The sequence below is a fragment of the Pipistrellus hanaki genome (genome assembly GCF_964339955.1).
Source record: "Pipistrellus hanaki genome assembly, chromosome: 3".
Taxonomy (NCBI): domain Eukaryota; kingdom Metazoa; phylum Chordata; class Mammalia; order Chiroptera; family Vespertilionidae; genus Pipistrellus; species Pipistrellus hanaki.
Window position 1 is genome coordinate 144,317,673 of NC_140505.1, and position 15,552 is coordinate 144,333,224.

The 15,552-nt window shown below is 43.1% G+C and overlaps 1 protein-coding gene across 1 annotated transcript in view; it reads right to left on the bottom strand.

Moving 5' to 3' along the window:
* The window catches only part of SPATS2 (spermatogenesis associated serine rich 2), an 84,361-nt gene extending 79,839 nt beyond the window's left edge, over window positions 1-4,522 (bottom strand). The window contains exons 1-2 of the mRNA XM_084877433.1: window positions 4,357-4,522; window positions 3,455-3,540 (exon numbers count right to left, since the gene is read on the bottom strand). The gene's annotated coding sequence lies outside the window, so the exon portion shown is untranslated. The remainder of the gene's footprint in view (window positions 1-3,454; window positions 3,541-4,356) is intronic.
* Between the last annotated feature and the right edge of the window lie 11,030 nt (window positions 4,523-15,552).

Sequence of the window (15,552 nt, forward strand, 5' to 3'; positions counted from 1 at the left end):
AAAATGGTTTAAAAAGTAACTTTTGTTATGTATATTTTACCACAATTTTTTTTTTAAGTAGCCAAGCAAGAACATGATTAATCTATTGTGGCAAAAATGTATCAGGAGAAGCGGTAAAAGTCTGTAACAGGCATGCTTCACTGTCATCCTTCAGAGCCTGGATGACTTACCTGAAAGTCAAGTTCTCAAAATAGAGACAGACATACCATTTTCATGTTGCTACAGATATATAGTTATACTATGGACCCACTGCACAAATTCGTGCACCTTGAAAGGAATTGTGGGCCGTGAAGCTGCAGTGGGCACAGGGGCAGGTCTCAGCCCATCCTCCACATCCCCATCTAGCCCCATCCCACCCCACACCCCACCCCAGTCCTGTCTGCCAGCAGCCACACTCCTGCCACCGCTGCTCCCATGCATTGATGGTGCCAACTCCACTCGGATAATGGCACAAGCGATTGGGGCTGGCGCCAGCAATGGGTGCAAACAGCAGCTGCTGCCCGATTGCCCCTCAGGAGCAGGGGGAGGTGGAGAAGCCCTCAGGGGCAATTGGGGCCAGCATTGGGTGTGAGCAGGGCCAGTGCTGGCAGCAAATGTGAGCGCCATACGAGACCAGGGTGCACTGGAGCAAAGAATTTTCAATAACCACCAAAGGCTCACCCCAATCATAGTGACAGGGCCTCCACCTTGGTCTGGTGCCCCCCCTCACCTGCTCCACCATCCTACCTTGGCTGATGCCTGCCATGTTCTGCACTCTGCTGCCAACACCCACCATGTTCCATGGTGGTCAGCGCGTGTCATAGTGACTAGTTGTTCCGCCATTCAGTCTATTTGCATATTAGGGTTTTATATATAGAATAGATAGATACCAAGCAAATGAAGAAACGGAACTATAGTCTACAAGAAGTCATTTGTTAACTAAAATGGGCTCCCCTTCCCAACAATTAAATCAGAAAAATAAAAAACAAAAAGCTTTTCCTTCCAATCTCCAGTGGAAGCAGCAAGATTGAAATAATCAGTTCTACTTCTTCTCTCAAAGAAGCACAGTGGATCTTTAATGTATGTTTTATTTGTGCATTTTGCAGAGCCATTTTATTTTTTATTTTTTTAAATATATATATATTTTTTAATATATTTTATTGATTTTTCACAGAGAGGAAGAGAGAGAGAGAGAGAGAGAGAGAGAGAGAGAGAGTTAGAAACATCGATGAGAGAGAATCATCGATCAGCTGCCTCTTGCACACCCCCCTACTGGGGATGTGCCCGCAACCAATGTACATGCCCTTGACCGGAATCGAACCTGGGACCCTTCAGTCCGCAGACCAATGCTCTATCCACTGAGCCAAACCGATTTTGGCAGCACAGTGGTTCTTAAAGAGTAACTGTTAGTTCCCAATTTTAACAAGGTGGCTCTATAGTGAGAAATTGCAAACAGCAATTTAAAATAATAACAACAATAAATAGTACATACAAACATCCTTCACTGCTATTATTAACTGACTCTGCACAAGTTACTTAACCTTTCTGAGCCTCATCTGAAAAATGGGGATAATCCTTATAACTTTTAAGGATTGAATGAAGACTTTATAATATATATAAAACACACTGAGTTCAATGCCTAGACTACAGAAATGCTCAACAAACAATTCCCTCTCCTGCCATTCACTAGTATCTGTAGCCCTTCGCTACTCCTGGATCAGCCTCCTCCAGGTGGTATGCTGGTGTTTTGGCCTGTAACCTATGGCTCTTCCCTTAGGCCCCAGCTGTTTCTCTCAGTTCTAGTTGTTTCACTAGGAGTTTCTAAGAGGATTCTATCTATATTTAGAGATAATGCTAGTACCAACTGTGGATTCAACAGGTGCTTTGAGGGCACTTGAGTATTCAGCAGTTTTCCATTGTTTTCCCGTGTTTTGATTCCACAATTTGCTGTCTTGACTTCTACACAGAAGAGTGGTATGTATGCACAGCATACACCAAACAGAAAATGAAGTGTGCTCACAGGACAAACTCTTAGTAAGATGTGTTAGCCCTATTATCAGGACCCCAGATTTGGTAAATCACAGGAGTCAACACTCAAATTAACTCTAGAGATGTAGCCCACTAACCCAATCTTCATCTAAATAACTAATATTGTATCAGATTCAAGTTGCAACCAATTCATGCTGCTTTTATTACAACCAAAACTAGAGGAGGGAAAGGGCAGGAGAACCACCAGACAGTAAAGATTTATTTATTTATTTATTTATTTTAATATATTTTTATTGATTTCAGAGAGGAAGGGAGAGGAAGAGAGAGAAACATCAATGATGAGAGAGAATTACTGATCAGCTGCCTCCTGTATGCTCCCCACCGGGGATCAAGCCTGGAAACTGGGCATGTGCCCTTGCCCAGAATCTAACCTGGGACCTTTCAGTCCGCAGGCCAAGGCTCTATCCACTGAGCCAAACCAGCTAGGGCCAGGCAGTGAAGATTTAAAGAAGACATCCAAAAGAGCTGGGTCTGAATTCAGCTTTATTCACTAGCTCTGTGACCTCAGTAAATTACTCATAATTTATGAAATAGGAAATAATTGTGAGGATTCAATTAAATGAGATAATGTATGCAAAATAATCTTAGCACCTTGCCTAGCCCACTGGAAAAGGTCAATAAAGAGCCATGTGCCGAAACCGTTTGGGCTCACTGGATAGAGCATCGGCCTGCGGACTGAAAGGTCCCGGGTTCGATTCCGGTCAAGGGCACATACCTTGGTTGCGTGCACATCCCCAGTGGGGGGGTGCAAGAGGCAGCTGGTCAATGTTTCTCTCTCATCGACGTTTCTAACTCTCTATCTCTCTCAATTCCTCTCTGGATAAAATCAATAAAATATATTTAAAAAAATAAAAATAAAGAGCCATGTTATCATTAATGAGGACACTGCACTCACTCCTTGCTGTGTTCAGTTTTTATAACATAAGAAAGTGACAATTTACATAATTACTTTTGGACCCTTATAAAATGGCCTAATGCTACTAGCTGAGAAATAAATATAAACTGATGAATTCCCAGAAATCTTAGATGAATCAGCAAAAACTTAATACCCAACAAATAAAAAGCTTAACGTGGACTATTTATGAACACAGAAAGGTAACTAGTTTCAAAAACAAGAAATCTTATACCTGATACCATTCATTCAAAATGTAGTCTGGAAATCCAAGTTCTCAAGGAAATACTTCCCCACAATATTTTCAAATAAGGTGGTTTTTCAAATCACCTTCATTCAAACTGAAAAACATGAGGCAGCCTCAAACATAAAACCAGTAGCAGATGGTACATGAACATTTCTCAGTGAGAAACTGCAATTCTAACAAAGTACAGATAACTCGATTTTATCGAGGCTATTCATCACCTTTTCGTCTAAATGAAAACAAACTCTTGGTTTCCTCTCAAACACCGTGAACTCTGCATTATCACTGACCTGACTCAAAAGCATGGATAGGTGCCGGTTTCTGGCGATCTGTCCTCTTCTGCTTCATTAACCACAGGTAAAATACGTACTGCAACCTGAGCAGAGGAGACAGAATTATCACAGGTTTGCTTTATCAATGGAACGGACTATACATGACAACCAAATTACTAAAAGAGCAGCTTGTACTCCTTAGCAGAGGGACAAGCCTGAGAAAGATCCACCTTCTAAAATAACCCAATCATCCCGGGTGAATTAGGAGAACTCTGTCCACGTACCCTACCCTTTCCAACTAGACCCACCCTCTGGTTTAATTCAAGCCCAAACCAGATCCATTTCGTTTCTCTGCCCCACTTCGCGTAATTTTCCGTTCTCTCCCACCCTCCCAATTCCAAGAATGCTCTTTTATCTCCCCCACTCAATTGCAAAAATGTCCTTCTATCTCTTATTTTCAAATCCCACTTTTGCCCCAAATCTTAAGGACCTCCGGCACTCATGCAGATGACCTTACGCATTCCCACTGCATTCCCACTTCCTTGTACTTCCACTCCCAAATAACCTTTTTTTTTTTCCTCATTATTTTCCATCTCTCCTTGTTTCTTAAAATCCAATACCCCACAACACAGGGTTACACCCGAGAACTCACCCCATTGTTTCCCCTGGCCTATGCCTCTAGGAACACCCCAACTCGGACCGGTGTGCTCCGGCCCGCCCTACGGACCCCAAACACCTTTCACCATCTGGACACTCCGAGTCCCCAGGGCTCACTTCCCCGTCTCCTCCGTACCCAGCCCCCAACAACTACTCTTTCCCCCGTGCCCTCCTCCCTCCAGCCCGCTCGCAGTTCCTCCGCGCTCCCTTCATCCTTCCCCAACGCCCCCCCCTCCCTCCGCACCCCGCGCGCTCAGCCTCACCTACGCCGAGCCCCCGCCGCCGCCGCCGCGTCCCCCCAGTTCCGGGCTCCGGGTCCCGGACGCTCCGGGTCCGTGAGGAGGAAAGCAGCTCCGCCGCCTCCTTCGCCTCTTCGGGAGCCGCCGCCGTGGCCGCCGCGCTCCTCCCCCAACTCTCCCGGAGCCGGACGCCGCCCCGCCCCCGCCCCCGCCCGCCCCTTTCCCCCCGCCGCTCCCTCCTCCGCCGGCCCGCGGGCTGGGACGCGCAGTGGCGGCGAGGGGCCGGCGCGCCTGCGGATCCGCACCTCGAGCCGCGCGCCCCGCCCGGAAGCCCGCTCGGGCGCGTGCGCGCCAGGCGGCCAGCGCGCAGGGCGCGTTCTCGCGACGGCGCGATCCCGGCGCGCGAGCGGGAAGGCGGCGGGGTCGAGGCTGGCTTCGGCCCGTCGCGTTACCGTTACCGTCGTGACGGGGTCCCTCGCGCCTGAGTGGAGGGGGCCCGGCCTAGCCAAGGGATTGGGATTACGGGGAAGGGAAAGGGCCGGAGGAGTAGGTCGGAAACATTATTAGGTTAGAAGTGGGGACGGCTGGAACGCAAGCTTGCGTCCACAAGCAGAACCGCCGGAGCCCAGACCGAGCGGGCGGCGTGGGGGCGCCCGAGCGGGAAATGCCGGAAAGAGCCGAAACTCCCCCGGAGGCAGCCGAAGGCAGGCCCCTCGAGGGGCACCAAGCGAGAGGGTTTTTCTCTCTAGGTCCTGGCCCGGACTTGATCTCTCAAGTAGCCCTCTTTTTCGCCTCTCACGACTTTGCCCCATGAATTTTCCACCACTTTCCCCTTCGCCTGCTTCCAGACCCAATTTTTTTTTTTTTTTTTTTTTTTTTTACAAAAGGCCATTGAAGAGCCACCCGGGCGGGAAACCCGGAGGTCCGGGTTTGGTGGCCGCTCCGCCTCCTGGGAGGCCGGAGGGGGTGGGACAGGCAGGCGCCGCCCAGGCCTGGAGCGCCCAGACGGCCCGGCCGAGTTGGAGGTTCTCTACCTCCGGCCACGTGGCCTGGACCGCGCCGCCCAAGTACGTGGCTGAGTCGGTGCTCTGGTCTCAGCTGCCCGCGTCCTTCTCGCTGGCTGCGATCAGCCTCACCGCCCGTCGAATCTTTCCGTTAAATAGCCCTCCGTCTTCGTGGTCAGATTCCCAACCCCCCCCCCCCCCCAAGGCCAGAACCACTTTTAATGTCTGCGTGACCCGGCCAATGGCCTGCGTGGGTGAAGTGCTCACCCCACTGGTGAGCCGCCTTTTAGGGGAGGCTATATGCTGGGAATTTAGATAATCGGCATTTTAAAGAATTAATCAGGCACTGACAGGGTAGTTCAGTTGGTTAGAACCGTGGTAGGCAAACTGAGGCTGGCAAGCCACATGCGGCTCTTTGGCCCCTTGAGTGTGGCTCTTCCACAAAATACCGAGGCCTGGGCGAGTCTATTTTGAAGAAGTGGCATTAGAAGTTAAGTTTTAAAAATTTGGCTCTCAAAAAAAATTTCAATCGTTGTACTGTTGATATTTGACTCTGTTGACTAATGAATTTGCCGACCACTGGGTTAGAGCATTGTCCCAACACACCAAGGTTGTGGGTTCTATCCCCAGTCAGGGCATATACAAGAAGCAACCAATGAATTCATAAATAAGTAGAACAAATTGATGTTTCTCATCTCTCTCCCTTCCTCGCTCTTAAATCAATAAATAAAAATTAATCAGACTCTGTCCTTGTGTATTTATCTTTTGAGGTCAAAGCCTAAGGGGCTCTAGACAAACCTGAGTGTGTGTGAATGTGTATAGCCACAGGCACGATGCAATTTTGGTTTCCACATATTATTTATTGCAGTTGCAGTACACGTTATGGAGTAATATAGTGCATCTCTACGAAGTCATCCAGGCCTTTGGTTTTAAAACTTTGTATGGGATAAAGAATCAAAAATACCCTGGGATCCACTGACCCCTGGTTAATAATGCCTAATATAATGCAACCGTATCATTTACAGATCTAAAGAAACAGAAGAGTAAGTCATCGGAGTTAGTGCACTACACCATTGTTGCTTCCTATTGGATAGTCTTTCAAAGATTCAAATAGAAATTGACATAAGTACCCAAAAAGTGATAGACATTGTTCTAGGCACTGGGTCACTTACAAAGAAGAATAAAACAATTTCATGTCACCAAGGAGAGTATCCAGTTCTAAAAGAGGATATAAGATATTAAATAATCCTTATAATGAAAGGTTAATATGAAAATTTTCCCCTCCGGGGTTCAACCGACTGGGAGTTCCACCACTCACTATGATGTGCACTGACCACCAGGAGGGGCCACAGAATGAAGGAGGGCTCCGATCCACCCTGATCGATAGCCAGGCCTAGGGACCCTACCTGTGCATGAATTTCGTGCACTGGGCCTCTAGTTAACTATAACATGTGGTAAGTGCTAAAAGAAAAATCCAAAGTGTAATGAATGACAAACTCACAATTCCCTTTCCCTCCCATATTGAGTGGGAACAGGTGGATAAGTTCTGGTTAATAGGAAACTTGATACTAAAGAATGGGACCTGAACCAATGGGACCCAATGTCATATTCCATAATGGCTAATTTCACCTACCAAAAGTCACTCTGGAAACGCCTTCATTACAGGGCATGTTGCTGCTGCAAAACTAATATAGTTTCTTTGGGAGGAAAATAAAGTCTCCACTCTTGAAAACCTTATGGTTAGTTTAGGAAAGACATTATGCCTCTCATAAGAGAGCCCCTGAATTAACAGGAGAGTTATTTCTATGTGGATACCCCACTCAAAGGTTAGAGGTGGGTTAAGGAGCACGTCTAGGCCCAATCTAGAAGGAAAGCTATCAAACATTGGAAATTTAACAAGATAAAGAATATCAGCCCTAACCAGTTTGGCTCAGTGGATAGAGCATCAGCCTACCGACTGAAAGGTCCCAGGTTTGATTCTAGTTAAGGGCATGTACCTTGGTTGCAGACGCATCCCCAGTCGTAGGTGTGCAGGAGGCAGATGATCAATGTTTCTCTCTCATTGATGTTTCTAACTCTCTATCCCTCTCCCTTCCTCTCTGTAAAAAAATCAATAAAATATATATTTTAAAAAAGAATATCATATTAGCCCTGGCCAGTCGTTCAGTGGTCAGAGTATTGGTCAAAGCACCAAAGGGTCTCGAATTCCATTCCCTATCAAGAGCATGTACCTGGGTTCAATCCCTGGCCCCAGTCGGGACACATTCAGGAAGCAACAACTAATCAACGTGTCTCTGTCACATTGATGTTTCTTTCTACCCCTCCCTTCTTCCCTTCCACTCTTTCTAAAATCCAATGGAAAAAATCCTCGGGTAAGGATTAATAAAACAAATAAATGAGGGAATATCATATTTTATAGATCTCCTTCAAGGAAGAATTGAGTGTGGTTGAAAGGAACATTTTGCTAAATCCCTGGGGTGGCAGTAGGTAAGGATAAGCTCCTTCCAAGGATTTTACTAAAAAAATAGCCCTCCAGCCTGCTCATTATGGCTCCATGGTTGAGTATCGACCTATGAATCAGGAGGTCACAGTTCAATTCTCAGTCAGGGCACATGCCCAGGGTTTCAGGTTCAATGGCCAGTAGGGGACATGCAGAAGGCAGCTAAACAATGGTTATCTCCCATCACTGACTCTCTCCCTCACCCTCTCTGAAATCAATATAATATATATATATATATATATATATATATATATATATACACACACACACACACACACACACACACACACTAATAAAAGAGAAGCCTGCAAATTGACCATACTTCTGCTACGCCCACAAGCTATGCTCACAAGCCAATCAGGAGTAAGTATGCAAATTAACCCAATCAAGATGGCAGTGGCCATGGAGCTAGAGTGAGGAGGCTTGGGTTGCCCCAGTGATGGAGGAGCAAACAAAGTTTCAATTATAAAAGATAAATAAATCCCAGATACTTGCTTGCAGCAGGCCCTGGCCTCCACTCAAGGAGGCGCTGAAAAAATAAAAAGAAGAGGCTGGGAGCTTGGGTCACCAGGGGTGATCAGGCCAGGATGGGATGGCAGTTGTGGATGATCTGGCTGGTGGGAGGGGGGGGAGGGAATTGGGGATAAGCAGACCAGCAAGAGGGCCAGTTGGGGGTGAGCAGGCCATTAGTGGGGGTCAGTTGGAAGTGATCAGGACGGGGGTGTGGTGTGCAGTTTGGAGTGAGCAGGCCAGTAGGGTGGCAGTTGGAGATGAGCAGGCCAGTGGGGAGGGAAAGGGGTTGAGCAGGCCAGCAGTGGGGGGCAGCTGGGGGTGAGCAGGCTGGCAGGCAGAGTGATTAGGGACAATCAGGCAGGCAGGTGAGCAGCTGGAGCGAGCAGTCCCAGATTGTGAGAGGGATGTCCAACTGCCGGTTTAGGCTCAATCCCTATAAACCGGCAATAGGACTCCTTCAAGGGGTCCCCTATTGGAGAGGGTGCAGGCCTGGCTGAGGAACACACACACACATATACACCGTGCACGAATTTCATGCAACAGGCCACTACCACTAGTGTGTGTGTGTGTGTGTGTGTGTGTGTGTGATGTACCTAAGAATATTTATATTGGCAGTCCAAACTGTGTGTCTTAGAAAATTAGTTTTATGGGATGCTAAATAGATGTTATCTGCATGTCCTACTGGCCATTGAACTTGAAACCCTGGGCATGTGCCCTGACTGAGAATTGAACTGTGACCTCCTGATTCATAGGTCGACATTCAACCATGGAGCCATAATGACCAGGCTGGAGGGCTATTTTTTGAGTAAAATCCTTGGAAGGAGCTTACCCTTACCTAAGAATATATATAATTTTTTTTAAATAGCCCTTCCAAGGAGGATGGATCACATAGAGCATATGTCTTGCTGATTGGGGTTTGCAAGTACCCCTACTGCAACTCATGGTTCACCTTTGCCCTTTCTCTATACAACACTCTACTTCTCTAAAAAGACATTGAACAAATGTCTCAAAAATACTCTGGAGCATTGGCCTGCAGACTAAAACATCCTGCATTCGATTCCAGTTAATGGCACATGCCTGATTTCGGCTCGATCCCCAGTTGTGGGTGTGTGAGAGTCAGCCAATCAATGATTCTCAACATCGATGTTCCTATCTCTCCCTCTCCCTTCCTCTCTGAAATCAATAAAAATATATATTTTTAAAAAAATACTCTTTGGAACAACCTATGTGCCCGTCAGCAGATGATTGGATCAAAAAACTATGGTATATCTACACAATGGAATACTATGCTGCCATAAAAAAAGAAGGAATTCTCATCATTTGCAGCAACCTGGATGGAATTGGAGAACATCATGCTGAGTGAAATAAGCCAATCGCTGAGACCGGTTTGGCTCAATGGATAGAGCGTCGGCTTGGGGACTGAAGGGACCCGGGTTCGATTCCGGTCAAGGGCATGTGCCTTGGTTGCGGGCATATCCCCAGTGGGGGGTGTGCAAGAGGCAGCTAATCGATGACTCTCTCTCATCGATGTTTCTGGCTTTCTATCTCTCTCCCTTCCTCTCTGTACAAAATCAATAAAATATATTTTTTTAAAAAGAAAGAAATAAGCCAATCAATAAAAGAGAAACACCACATGACCTCACTCATTTATGGATAATAAAGAACATTATAAAATGATGAACCAAAAGATAGATATAGAGACAGTAAAGCAACAAGCAGACTGTCAAATTACAATGGGGAGGGGAGGGAGATCTGGGGGAGATAATAGATCAATTGAAGGACTTGTATACGTGCATATAAGTACAACCAATGGACATAAAACTCTGGGGAGGGAGGGTATGTATGGGAGGGAGGGAGGGGGGCAAAAAAAATCAATAAAATATTAAAATAAATAAATAAATAAAAATGCAAAAAATAAATAAATAAATAAAAAATACTCTTTGGAACTTGGTTACAAAGATTCATTTTATCATTGTTCTATATACTACCTATACATTTTTCATTTTGTATGCTATACTTCACAGTAAAACAAAGTGAACGTTGCCTTCTTTGAAATAATTGCAAATTGTTTACAATCTATCTATAAATTATATGTGAGGAAAATAAATGCTGTAATAAATTCCACATAATTTTTGTGACCTACTCTGAAGAAAACAAACCAAAAAACACCAAATTTCAGAAATTATTAGGATAACTGCTAAAGCTTACAAAAGAAGATCATTTTGAAATAACATCCATATGTCTCAGCTCAGCCTAAAGGGAATTCATTTACCCCAGGTTACCTAATGACTGAGTGGTAAAACTAGAACTAAGAATAAATTATGACATAATCTTCACCTTGGCAGATATATTCTGCAGATATTAACCTGACCTGAATTGATTTGTTTCAAATAGATCCTGGAGATGAGAACTTTTCTTGTGTTTTTATTTTAAGTTGGTATTTTGTATCTGAAATGATTGATTGCCACATTCCATGTTTTTATGACGAAGAAAAAGAAGCTCAAGTTAAACAATTGGAGAGGCTTAAAATTTTTACTCATTATTTTGGAGACTTGATAATCAATGACTAGCTGAGGAACATGATTTTTCAAAGTCTCTGTTGACTAAAAGATAAGGCTACAAGCCACAGCAGGCACAAAGCTAGTACACTCATAAGGGTGTTTGGACTACTTCTAATACCTAAGAATATTCATATTGGCAGTCCAAACTGTGTGTCTTAGAAAATTAGTTTCAGCCGAAACCGGTTTGGCTCAATGGATAGAGCGTCGGCTTGGGGACTGAAAGGTCCCGGGTTTGATTCCGGTCAAGGGCATGTACCTTGGTTGCGGGCGTATCCCCGGAAGGGGGTGTGCAAGAGGCAGCTCATCGATGTTTCTAACTCTCTATCTCTTTCCCTTCCTCTCTGTACAAAATCAATAAAATATATATATTTTTTAAATTAGTTTCATGCTAAATTTTTAACATGCTAAATAGATGTTATCTGAAAAAACTGTTCCAGGTCCAAATGAGTTTAGGAAACACTAGTCAAAATCAAGCTGAACTGCTTGCTTTACTTCTCAGAGCATTTGATATGGTAATGTGATTTGCTAATATTGAAGGGAATGCACTCTATAGTATGCAGCTTTCCCAGCTTTCCCCCAAGGAAACATAATTCTCCCAGGAGACTTTTGTACAGGGTTAATGTTTCTTTGATCATCCACCTATAAAGTTCTGTTACAGGGTTTTGATTAGGTTGGCACTTCCCTTTTACAGAGAACAAAACTGAGGTCTAAAGACCTGGGTCAGATATCCAAATTCAGTTGTGTATCAGATGTTTAGAGCTGGAAAGGGCCTTAAATTATCAAAGGTTAACTTGTTACATTGCAAAATTAGTGGCAATATGTCAGAACCAAAACTCAGATGTTAAACATGCAATTCAGTGAGAAGAGTGCCTTGCAGGTTCATCAAAAACTTGAATTTAATCATTGCTGAATTTATTTCTATGTGTAATATATATAACTAATTCTGGGAGGAAAATAGCCAAAAGTAATTTCATTCATGAAATTTCAGCATAGTCTTTCATTTATACAGTCTGTCATCATTTTATAAAAATTGATAATGCTTCTGTATACGTTCTTTGGTTTATAAACTGCTCTCAAGACATTGTCTTATTTTATTGTCTCAGCATCCCTTTGATGCAGGCATCATTATCCCCATGTAATAAATGAGGAAACAAGCTTTAAATTGTTAAATAACAAGTTAACACACTTAGTAAATGTTCTATTAGTTAAATTGGGCAGAGATGACCCATTCCTGCCAAAACAGTGGATAGAGCGTCAGCCTTTGTACTGAAGGTTCCCAGGTTCCCAGATTCTGGTCAAGGACATGTACCTTGGTTGCAGGCACATCCCCAGTAGGAGGCGTGCAAGAGGCAGCTGATCAATGACTCTCATTGATATTTCTAACTTTATCTCGCTCCCTTCCTCTCTGTAAAAAATCAATAAAATATATTTTTTTAAAAAAGATGATCCATTCATTTAAGAGGCTTTGGCATAAGACAAACACGAGATGGAATGATTATATGGCAACAAGTAAGAAAATGCTAGATAGAATGGTACAAAATTGACAAGAATGCTGAAGGAATTCAAGGAAGAAAGATTACTAGATATTGAATTAATCAGTGAAGATATTGTTTAGGGATAAATCTTAAGCTGGATCATAAAAGAAATGTAAGATTTCAATTAGCAGCAAGAAAATTACAGGAAAAGCTGAAACCGGTTTGGCTCAGTGGATAGAGCGTCAGCCTGCAGACTGAAAAGTCCCAGGTTCAGTTCCAGTCAAGGGCAGTATATTGGTTGCAGGCACATCCCTGGTGGGAGGGGTGCAGGAGGCAGCTGATCAATGTTTCTCTCTCGTCGATGTTTCTAGCTCTCTATCCTTCTCCCTTCCTCTCTGTAAAAAATCAATAAAATATTTTTTTTTAAGAAAGATAATTACAGGAAAGAAGAGTGACATCAGCAAAGGCATTACATGAGAACAAGAAACACACAAGGAAAAAGAATTTGAGTTAAAAGGAAGATGAGTCTGAAAGGATTAGTCTCTTAACTGTGCAAGAAAAGTCCACGCCTAAGAGACAATGGGTTTCCAGTCAATTAATATAAAATGATATGGCACCACTTGCAGTTAATTGCTTTCCAACCCAAATTATACAGAAGAGCAGTAAATGTACACTCTCTGCTATGGACTCCAGGAATGGAAAGGAGAAAGAAACAAGAGAGGCCAAGTCTAAACCGGTGGTTATGGGTAAGAAGAAAAGGTGGGGGAGGAACATGAGCCTCGTTGGCCCTCGGATCTGTGACTGGGAAACATGAATAGAACACATTTAAATACCACCACCAACCCCCCCCCCATACTCTCATTCCTTTCTTGCTACTAATCAATCTGAAAGGTGCCTGACATATTAACGCTAGGGAAAAAAAATGTCCTTTTAGGTTGTTGTTCCCTACAACCTTTCTCAGCCCAGAAATGAGACTAAAGTCTGTCACAGACTGAGTTAAAATTAGTCCCTTCTTATTTTCCCACACAAGGCACTGCTTTGTTCTATTGAAACTTGTCAGGTTTAAATCCAGAAAAGGTCTTGCTTAAATGTATAATAATTTGTAAGTAAGCCGATGGACTTGAAAAGGATAGGTGAGAAGTGGGGAGAAAGGAGAGAATTTGGAGGAAAAGAAAAAGGAAAATAGCCAAAACCAGTTTGGTTCAGTGGATAGAGTGTCGGCCTGCGGACTGAAAGGTCCCAAGTTCAATTCCGCTCAAGGGCAAGTACATTGGTTGTGGGCACATCCTCAGTGGGAGGTGTGCAGGAGGCAGCTGATCAATGATTCTCTCTCATCGATGTTTCTAGCTCTCTATCCCTCTATCTTCCTCTCTGTAAAAAAAAAAAAAAAAAAAAAAAAAATCAATAAAATATTTAAAAAAATAAAAAGAATAAAAAGAGCAACAAACCACTGAAATGAAATCTCATTTAGCTGAAACCCCATGTAATTTTCTGCTTTTGTTGTTCAAAACCCACCTTAGCAAAATAAATAAAACCAGTTAGTGGAACAAGTTTCAATTCCTTGCAGCGACTAAAAGAAATAGATGGTAAGGAACAGAAAGAAACAAAAATCTCAGCTTCTCAGGGTGTCAACTTCAAAAGCCAAAGCAGTGGCATAAAATGTGTGTTCAAGCAAAGAAACCTCTTACATGAAATACACTGTCCCAGAGTCCCCTAGGGGATCAAATGACAACTAGAAAACGTGCTTCATTGGAGCTTTCCCTGAATAACACCCAAATCCAACTTCACAGTTGCTCTCTCTTTCCCCTCAAATGGTAATGAACTCTGGTAATAAAGCTGCTATGGAGGTGCTACTGTCAGATCCTAAAAGCGAAGGCACATATTTTACCCTTGTGACAGCCTTAAGGCGCCATCTGCAGTTCTCAGCTCAGACTGCAATAAACCCACACCTTACAGCTTGTTAGGATGAACCACTAAAGAAAAAAGAAAACAAAGAAAAACAAAATTCATGTCAGAGAGTCCTCAGAAGCACTGGGTTATCGAGGAGATGCAAACATAGGTTGAAACATAGCCTAGGAAAATATCTAAGGGACTTATTGGCTATAAGCTCCATGAGAAATGAGAAAAAGCTAATAAATTCTTAGGCTGCTTGATTTAAAGAATGATATATTGTCCAGACCTTGAGAACTTAATAACCCCACCGTACCCTGTCCTGTCTGTACACATCTGAGAATTGCATTTAGTTCTGGGCACCACAATTTAAAAGCAATTTTGACAAGAGCCATAAAAATGTTCATACCTTTTGACCCAGTAATCCCACCCATGGGAATTTATTCTGAAATAATTCAAGAGAATAGATGAATTAGAAACATGAAGATATTGATGCAGCATTCTTTATAACAAAAATATATATTAATAGCATAAATGTCTCCCAATAAAGGGAATGTTATAAAGCATTAAAATATTGTTATTTGAAGGGGGAAAAAGATGAATCTTGAAAACATAAGAAAGAAGCCAGACACAAAAGGAGATAGTGTATGATTCCATTTGTATAAAATGTCCAATACAGGCAAATCTATAGAGACAGAAAATAGATTAGTACTTGCTAGGAGCTGGCAGGGAAGAATGGAGAGTAATTGCTAATGAGTATGGAGTTTCTTTTTAGGATGGTAAAAACATTCTGGAATTACATAGTGTTGGTGTTTGCACAACCTTATGAATATACTAACACCTGCTAAATTGTATAGTTTAAAAGGCTGAATTTTATGGCATGTGAATTACATCTCCATAAAATATATATATGAAGTCTTCATAGTAATATACATAAATGCTCCTGATTCTAGGAGGGGGATAAAACAGTATAAAATTATATTCCCAATATGATTCAATAATGTAAGTTTATTTATGTAAATTTATGGATGAGGATGGAAGAGATTATGAATAAATGAAAACAGACAGTTTGATAGAGGTGGATTTTTTTATTGGGGGTGGTGGTGACCATTATATTGTTCTATGAGCAGATATTTTATTTTCTTCCCAAAATAGTATCCACAAGAGGGCACACAGCAGATGACAACAAACCATTTAACATAAGTTTGGGCTGAAAAGACCCCAGAATCCAGTGTTGAAAACAATCTTAAAAGTCTTCTAACTCTCTCGGGTCCTCG